Source organism: Kogia breviceps, chromosome 3 (assembly GCF_026419965.1).
Source record: "Kogia breviceps isolate mKogBre1 chromosome 3, mKogBre1 haplotype 1, whole genome shotgun sequence".
Classification (NCBI taxonomy): domain Eukaryota; kingdom Metazoa; phylum Chordata; class Mammalia; order Artiodactyla; family Physeteridae; genus Kogia; species Kogia breviceps.
This window is the reverse complement of record NC_081312.1, coordinates 103,580,067-103,588,582: the sequence shown is the minus strand read 5'-3', so window position 1 is coordinate 103,588,582 and position 8,516 is coordinate 103,580,067.

Genomic DNA, 8,516 nt, shown 5'->3' with positions numbered 1-8,516 from the left:
TGAACAGTTATTGAGAGCTTACCCCATGCCAGACTTTTTATGGCCATTTGCTCAATTAACCTCCATCACAACCTTAGGTGGAGGTATTATGGTTATCAGCTTCATTTTACTGGTGGAGGAATTGAGGCTTAGAAAGATTAACAAACTTACCTAGAGCCACACAGAGACTAGGTGGTCTAGGGCAGAAAACCACATTCTCAGCCACACACGAAACTGCCTGTTTACTATCTTACCTGCCATTACAACCCTGCACTCCCTCCTCAGTTGGCCCTAAAGATGCCCATTTGCTCCTCCTTAATCATCTCATTCTCCTGCAATCTCCCTGGCTAATCACCTTTCCCAGGTACTCTCACCAATACCTTTTCATCTCAGCCTCCTATTTATTTGCACCAAGCAGCAGCAGCAGCAGCGTTATTCACTCATTAATAAGCACCACCTCTGTGCCTCACAGTTCTAGGTGGTGGGTATTTCACAGTGAGCAGGACAAATCCTTGCCCCCATGGAGCTCACATTCTGTTAAAGGAGGTAGACCTCAAACAAATAGGCAGGTTAGGTTTATGACATGATATTCAGTAGTGATAGAAAATAATTCAGAGGAAGGGGATAGAGAGGGATGAGGGAAGTCCTCCGAACAGAAGACGTTGGAGGAGAACCAACAGAAGTGAGGGAGCAGGCCATGTGAATATTTAGAGGAAGAATAGCCCAAAGGTGGGAATAGCAAGTACAGGGCCCTGTGGCAGGAACATGATCAGTAGGAAAAAGAACATTAAAGAGCCTGACGTGCAGGAGGTCAGTGGAGAGCAGAGAATGAAGTGAGCAAGCCCAGATCACCAAGGGCCTAGTAAGGCATATGCGGTGGAAACATACTGTAAGCCTTTGAGCAGGCCAGTAACACCATCTAAGTTTTTTTTAATATACTTTTTTTTTTTTTTTTTTTTGGTTGCATTGCATCTTTGTTGCTGCACGCAGGCTTTCTCCAGTTGTGGTGAGCAGGGGCTACTCTTCATTGCGGTGTGTGGGCTTCTCATTATGCTGGCTTCTCTTGTCGTGGATCACGGGCTCTAGGCACATGGGCTTCAGTAGTTGTGGCTCACAGGCTCTAGCATGCAGGCTCAGTAGTTGTGGCGCAAGGGCTTAGTTGCTCCGCGGCATGTGGGATCTTCCTGGACCAGGACTCGAACCTGTGTCCCCTGCATTGACAGGTGGATTCTTTTTTTAATTTTTAGTTTTAGTTTTTGCTTTATAACAAAGTGAATCAGCTATACATATACATATACCCCATATCTCCTCCCTCTTGCGTCTCCCTCCCACCCCTCTACATGGACAAAAAGCTCCGAACTGATCTCCCTGTGCCATGTGGCTGCTTCCCACTAGCTACCTATTTTACGTTTGATATGTATATATGTCCATGCCACTCTCTCCCTTCGTCCCAGCTTACCCTTTGCCCTCCTCATGTCCTCAAGCCCATTCTCTACGTCGGCATCTTTATTCCTGTCCTGTCCCTAGGTTCTTCAGAACTTTTTTTTTTTGGATTCCATATATATGTGTTAGCATACATTATTTGTTTTTCTCAAATAACTCAATTTTCTTTCTTTTTATGGCTGAGTAATATTCCATTGTATATATGTGCCACATCTTCTTTATCCATTCAACTGTTGATGGACACTTAGGTTGCTTCCATGTCCTGGCTATTGTAAATAGAGCTGCAATGAACATTTTGGTACATGACTCTTTTTGAATTATGGTTTTCTCAGGGTATATGTCCAGTAGTGGGATTGCTGGATCATATGGTAGTTCTATTTTTAAAGGAACCTCCATACTGTTCTCCAAATTGGCTATATCAATCTACATTCCCACCAACAGTGCAAGAGGGTTCCCTTTTCTCCACACCCTCTCCAGCATTTATTGTTTGTAGATTTTTTGGTGAGGCCATTTGACCAGTGTGAGGTGATACCTCACTGTAGTTTTGCTTTGAATTTCTCTAATGATTAGTGACGTTGAGCATCCTTTCATGTGTTTGTTGGCAATCTGTATATCTTCTTTGGAACGTCTATTTAGGTCTTCTGCCCATTTTTGGATTGGATTGGTTTTTTTTTGATATTGAGCTGCATGAGCTGCTTGTAAATTTTGGAGATTAATCCTTTGTCAGTTGCTTCATTTGCAAATATTTTCTCCCATTCTGAGGGTTGTCCTTTGGTCTTGTTTATGGTTTCTTTTGCTGTGCAAAACCTTTTAAGTTTCATTACGTCCCATTGGTTTAATTTTGTTTTATTTCCATTTCTCTAAGAGTTGGGTCAAAAAGGATATTGCTGTGATTTATGTCATAGAGTGTTCTGCCTATGTTTTCCTCTAAGAGTTTTAGAGTGTCTGGCCTTACATTTAGGTCTTTAATCCATTTTGAGTTTATTTTTGTGTATGGTGTTAGGGAGTGTTCTAATTTCATTCTTTTACATGTAGCTTTTCAGTTTTCCGAGCACCACTTATTGAAGAGGCTGTCTTTTCTCCACTGTATATTCTTGCCTCCTTTATCAAAGATAAGGTGACCATACGTGCGTGGGTTTATCTCTGGGCTTTCTATCCTGTTCCATTGATCTATATTTCTGTTTTTGTTCCAGTACCATACTGTCTTGATTACTGTAGATTTGTATTATAGTCTGAAGTCAGGGAGCCTGATTCCTCCAGCTCCATTTTTCTTTCTCAAGACTGCTTTGGCTCTTCGGGGTCTTTTGTGTTTCCATACAAATTGTGAAATTTTTTGTTCTAGTTCTGTGAAAGATGCCATTGGTAGTTTGATAGGGATTGCATTGAATCTGTAGTTTGCTTTGGATAGTATAGTCATTTTCACAATATTGATTCTTCCAATCCAAGAACATACTATATCTCTCCATCTGTTTTTATCATCTTTAATTTTTTCATCAGTGTCTTATAGTATTCTGCATACAGGTTTTTGGCTCCTTAGGTAAGTTTATTCCTAGGTATTTTATTCTTTTTGTTGCAATGGTAAATGGGAGTGTTTCTTTAATTTCTCTTTCAGATTTTTCATCATTAGTGTATAGAAATGCAAGACATTTCTGTGCATTAATTTTGTGTCCTGCTACTTTACCAAACTCATTGGTTAGCTCTAGTAGTTTTCTGGTAGCATCTTTAGGATTCTCTATGTATAGTATCATGTCATCTGCAAACAGTGACAGTTTTACTTCTTCTTTTCCAATTTGGATTCCTTTTACTTCTTTTTCATCTCTGATTGCTGTGGCTAAAACTTCCAAAACTATGTTGAATAATAGTGGTGAGAGTGGGCAACTTTGTCTTGTTCCTGATCTTAGTGGAAATGGTTTCAGTTTTTCCCCATTGAGAAAGATGTTGGCTGTGGGTTTTACATATATGGCCTATATTATATGGAGGTACATCACCTCTTTGCATACTTTCTGGAAGGTTTTTATCATAAATGGGTGTTGAATTTTGTCAAAAGCTTTTCCTGCATCTATTGAGTTGATCGTATGGTTTTTCTCCTTCAATTTGTTAATATGGTGTATCACATTGATTGATTTGCATATATTGAAGAATCCTTGCATTCCTGGGATAAACCCCACTTGATCATGGTGTATGATCCTTTCAATGTGTTGTTGGATTCTGTTTGCTAGTATTTTGTTGAGGATTTTTGCATCTATGTTCATCAGTGATATTGGCCTGTAGTTTTATTTCTTTGTGACATCTTTGTCTGGTTTTGGTATCAGGGTGATAGCAGCCTTGTAGAATGAGTTTGGGAGTGTTCCTCCCTATACTATATTTTGGAAGAGTTTGAGAAGGATAGGTGTTAGCTCTTCTCTAAATGTTTAATAGAATTTGCCTGTGAAGCCATGTGGTCCTGGGCTTTTGTTTGTTGGAAGACTTTTAATCAATCACCGTTTCAATTTCAGTGCTTGTGATTGGTGTGTATATACTTTCTGTTTCTTCCTGGTTCAGTCTTGGAAGGTTGTGCTTTTCTAAGAATTTGTCTATTTCTTCCAGGTTGTCTATTTTATTGGCATAGAGTTGCTTGTAGTAATCTCTCATGATCCTTTGTATTTCTGCAGTGTCAGTTGTTACTTCTCCTTTTTCATTTCTAATTCTACTGATTTCAGTCTTCTCCCTTTTTTTCTTGATGAGTCTGGCTAATGGTTTATCAATTTTGTTTATCTTCCCAAAGAACCAGGTATTAGTTTTATTGATCTTTGCTATCATTGCCTTCATTTCTTTTTCATTTATTTCTGATCTGATCTTTATGATTTCTTTCCTTCTGCTAACTTTGGAGTTTTTTGGTTCTTCTTTCTCGAATTGCTTTAGGTATAAAGTTAGGTTGTTTATTGAGATGTTTCTTGTTTCTTGAGGTAGGATTGTATTGCTATAAACTTCCCTCTTAGAACTGCTTTTGCTGCCTACCATAGGTTTTGGATCATCGTGTTTTCATTGTCATTTGTTTCTAGGTATTTGTTGATTTCCTCTTTGATTTATTCAGTGATCTCTTGGTTATTTAGTAGTGTATTTTTTTGCCTCCATGTATTTGTAGTTTTTACAGATATTTTTCTGTAATTGTTATCTAGTCTCATAGTGTTGTGGTTGGAAAAGATACTTGATATGATTTCAATTTTCTTAAATTTACCAAAGCTTGATTTGTGACCCAAGATACGATCTATCCTGGAGAATGTTCCATGAGCACTTGAGAAGAAAGTGTATTCTGTTGTTTTTAGATGGAATGTTCTATAAATATCAATTATAAATATCAATTAAATCTATGCTGTTTAATGTATCATTTAAAGCTTGTGTTTCCTTATTTATTTTCATTTTGGATGATCTTTCCATCAGTGAAAGTGGGGTGTTAAAGTCCCCTACTATGATTGTGTTACTGTTGATTTCCACTTTTATGGCTGTTAGCATTTGCCTTATGTATTGAGGTGCTCCTGTTGGGTACATAAATAGTTGCAATTGTTATATCTTCTTCTTGGATTGATCCCTTGATCATTATGTAGTGTCCTTCTTTGTCTCTTTTAATAGTCTTTATTTTAAAATCTATTTTGTCTGATATGAGAATTGCTGCTCCAGCTTTCTTTTGATTTCCATTTGCATGGAATATTTTTTTCCATTGCCTCACTCTCAGTCTGTATGTGTCCCTAGTCAGAAGGGGGTCTCTTGTAGACAGCATATATATGGGTCTTGTTTTTGTATCCATTCAGCCAGTCTATGTCTTTTGGTTGGAGCATTTAATCAATTTACATTTAAGGTAGTTATCGATATGTATGTTCCTATTACCATTTTCTTAATTGTTTTGGGTTTGTTGTTGTAGATCTTTTCTTCTCTTGTGTCTCCTGCCTAGAAAAATTCCTTTAACATTTGTTGTAAAGCTGTTTTGGTGGTGCTGAATTTTCTTAGCTTTTGCTTGTCTGTAAAGGTTTTAATTTCTCCATCGAATCTGAATGAGATCCTTGCTGGGTTGAGTAATCTTGTTTGTAGGTTTTTCCCTTTCATCACTTTAAATATGTCCTGCCACTCCCTTCTGGCTTGCAGAGTTTCTGCTGAAAGAACAGCTGTTAAACTTATGGTGATTCCCTTGTATGTTATTTGTTATTTTTCCCTTACTGCTTTTAATATTTTTGCTTTGTGTTTAATTTTTGATAGTTTGATTAATATGTGTCTTGGTGTGTTTCTCCTTGGATTTATCCTGTATGGGACTCTCTGTGCTTCCTGGACTTGATTGACTATTTCCCTTCCCATATCAGGGACGTTTTCAACTATAATCTCTTCAAATATTTCTCAGTCTCTTTTTTTTCTCTTCTTCTTCTGGGACCCCTATAATTCAAATGTTGGTGCATTTAATGTTGTCCCAGAGGTCTCTGAGACTATCCTCAATTCTTTTTGTTCTTTTTTCTTTATTCTGCTCTGCACTCGTTATTTCCACTATTTTATCTTCCAGGTCACTTATCCATTCTTCTGCCTCAGTTATTTGGCTATTGATTCCTCCTAGAGAATTTTAAATTTCATTTCTTGTGTTGTTCATCAATGTTTGTTTGCTCTTTAGTTCTTCCAGGTCCTTGTTAAATGTTTCTTGTATTTTCTCCATATTACTTCCAAGATTTTGGATCATCTTTACTATCATTACTCTGAATTCTTTTTTAGGTAGACTGCCTATTTCCTCTTCATTTGTTTGGTCTGGTAGGTTTTTATCTTGCTCCTTCATTTGCTGTGTATTTCTCTATCTTCTCATTTTGCTTAACATACTGTGTTTGGGGTCTCCTTTTTGCAGGCTGCTAGTCCGTAGTTCCTGTTGTTTTTGGTGTCTGCCCCCAGTTGGTAAGGTTGGTTCAATGAGTTGTGTAGGCTTCCTGTGGAGGGGACTGGTTCCTGTGTTCTGGTTGATGAGGCTGGATCTTGTCTTTCTGGTGGGCAGTACTGCATCTGGTGGTGTGTTTTGGGGTGTCTGTGAACTTATTATGATTTTAGGCAGACTCTCTGCTAATGGGTGGTGTTGTGTTCCTGTCTTGGTAGTTGTTTGGCATGGTGTATCCAGCACTGTAGCTTGCTGGTCATTGAGTGGAGCTGGATCTTAGTGTTGAGATGGAGATATCTGGGAGAGCTTTCGCCATTTGATATTAGGTGGAGTTGGGAGGTCTCTGGTGGACCATGTCCTGAACTTGGCTCTCCCACCTCAGAGGCCCAGGCCTGACACCCGGCTGGAGCACCAGGACCCTGTCAACCTCACAGCCAGGAGGGTCTCCTGCAGAGGTGGGGAGTGGCTGTGGCTCACCACACTGGCAGCAGAAGTTCTAGGGAGTACTCCTTGGCGTGAGCTCTCCCGGAGTCCAGCAAGTGGATTCTTAAGCACTGCGCCACCAGGAAAGTCCCCTGATTTAAGTTTTTAAAGTACCTTTCTTGCCACACCATATCCCAGTTAAAATTTAAGAAATAAATCAACCAGTTAATCACAGCTCTCAGGTGTGATTCCTTTTGAGTGTCTGTCTCCTTGCTGGTCCCCACCTCTACAAATTTCTCTCTCTCTGCTTTACTGTGACGCTGTTCCTCCTTCCCCAAAGCATCTCCTTTGCATTTCTTCAGCCTCATCCCTTCCCATTTATCTGAGGAGGCCTTAATTCCCTGGCACCTGCACCTCCATCCTGTCCTTCCTTACTATGACCCCTTGGGTGGGTCTTCCTACCCATCCCCCCTCAATATTAGAATCAGCTGGGCCACAAGGCGTTCTTCTGGGCATGGGTTTCAGCACCCCACGTGCTTGCCAGGGTTACAAACCACTGTTCTAAGTTTACAAACATGCTCCATTCTCTCCATCCTAAAAAGAAAAAGCTTTCAGTTAACACTGCATTTTTCTTTCTCTCTTTCTTCTCTCATCCAAAGTTCCCGTTAGCTCATCTAGCCCTGAAAGATCAGCTCTTTTCAGACTTCACAGTGCATGTGAATCACCTGAAGAGCTTGTTAAATGCAGGGGCTGTTTCAGAAGATGGGGCTGGGACCAAGATGCTGCATGTCTAATGGGCTCCCAGGTGATGCAGCTGGACCACTCTTTGTAGTTAAGGGCTGGCCTTTTGATCCTGACTCTCTTGCTTCCAGCTCACTTTTTTTTTTTTTTTACTTACTGACTTGTGGTTTCACCCCATAGTGCTACTGAAATTGCTCCTGCCAATGTTACCAATGACCCATCTGTTACCCCTGCTCTGAGGCAGCATGTGTAACAGTGAAGAGCACAGACTCAGAGACCAGAGAGCCTGGGTTCAAACTACTTACTAACTGGGTGACCTCTCTGTGCCTCAATACCCTGGTCTTCGGGAGAGGATCATGATGATAGCCCCTACCTCGCCTGGTTGTTGAGAGAATTAAGTGAGTTATTACATGTAGAGCTGTCAGAACAGCATCTAGCACCCAAGTGCTTCATAAGCATTGGTGTTTTTCATCTCACAAGGCCTCTCACCAGTGTTTGACTCTGCTGACTTCTCTCTACTTAATCCTCTCTCTTCCTGTAGCTTCCAGAACACCTCCCTCTCTTAGTTCTCCACCTACCTCTCTGGCTGCTCTTCTTCCTTGTCCCCCTTGGATGATGGTGTTTCCCAGGACTGTGGCTTAGGCTCTTGGATTTTCTCACTCAACCTGGGCCATCTCACCCAGTGCTTTGGATTCAGTTACCACCTAAGTGCATAACTCTCCTGAATGTAGAGCTCCATCCCAGATCTTTCTGTCAGTTTCCTATCCATGTATCCAACTGCCTGCTGCATGGCTCCAGGTAGATTCATTAATTCATTCAGTACATATTTATTGGTTTCCTGCTCTGTGCCTGATCCTATACCAGGTGCTGGGGATACAGCAGTGAAATGGTTAGATCTGGGTCAAGGCATCAGGGAGCTCACAATCCAGAAGAGAGATTCAACGCTAATCATGCCATTATTGACTTATTGCAATGGGGATAAGCAATATAAACAAAGGTGCAGGCTGCTATAAGAGTGAATGATGGGGACCCTGACTTTGTCTGGTGATGA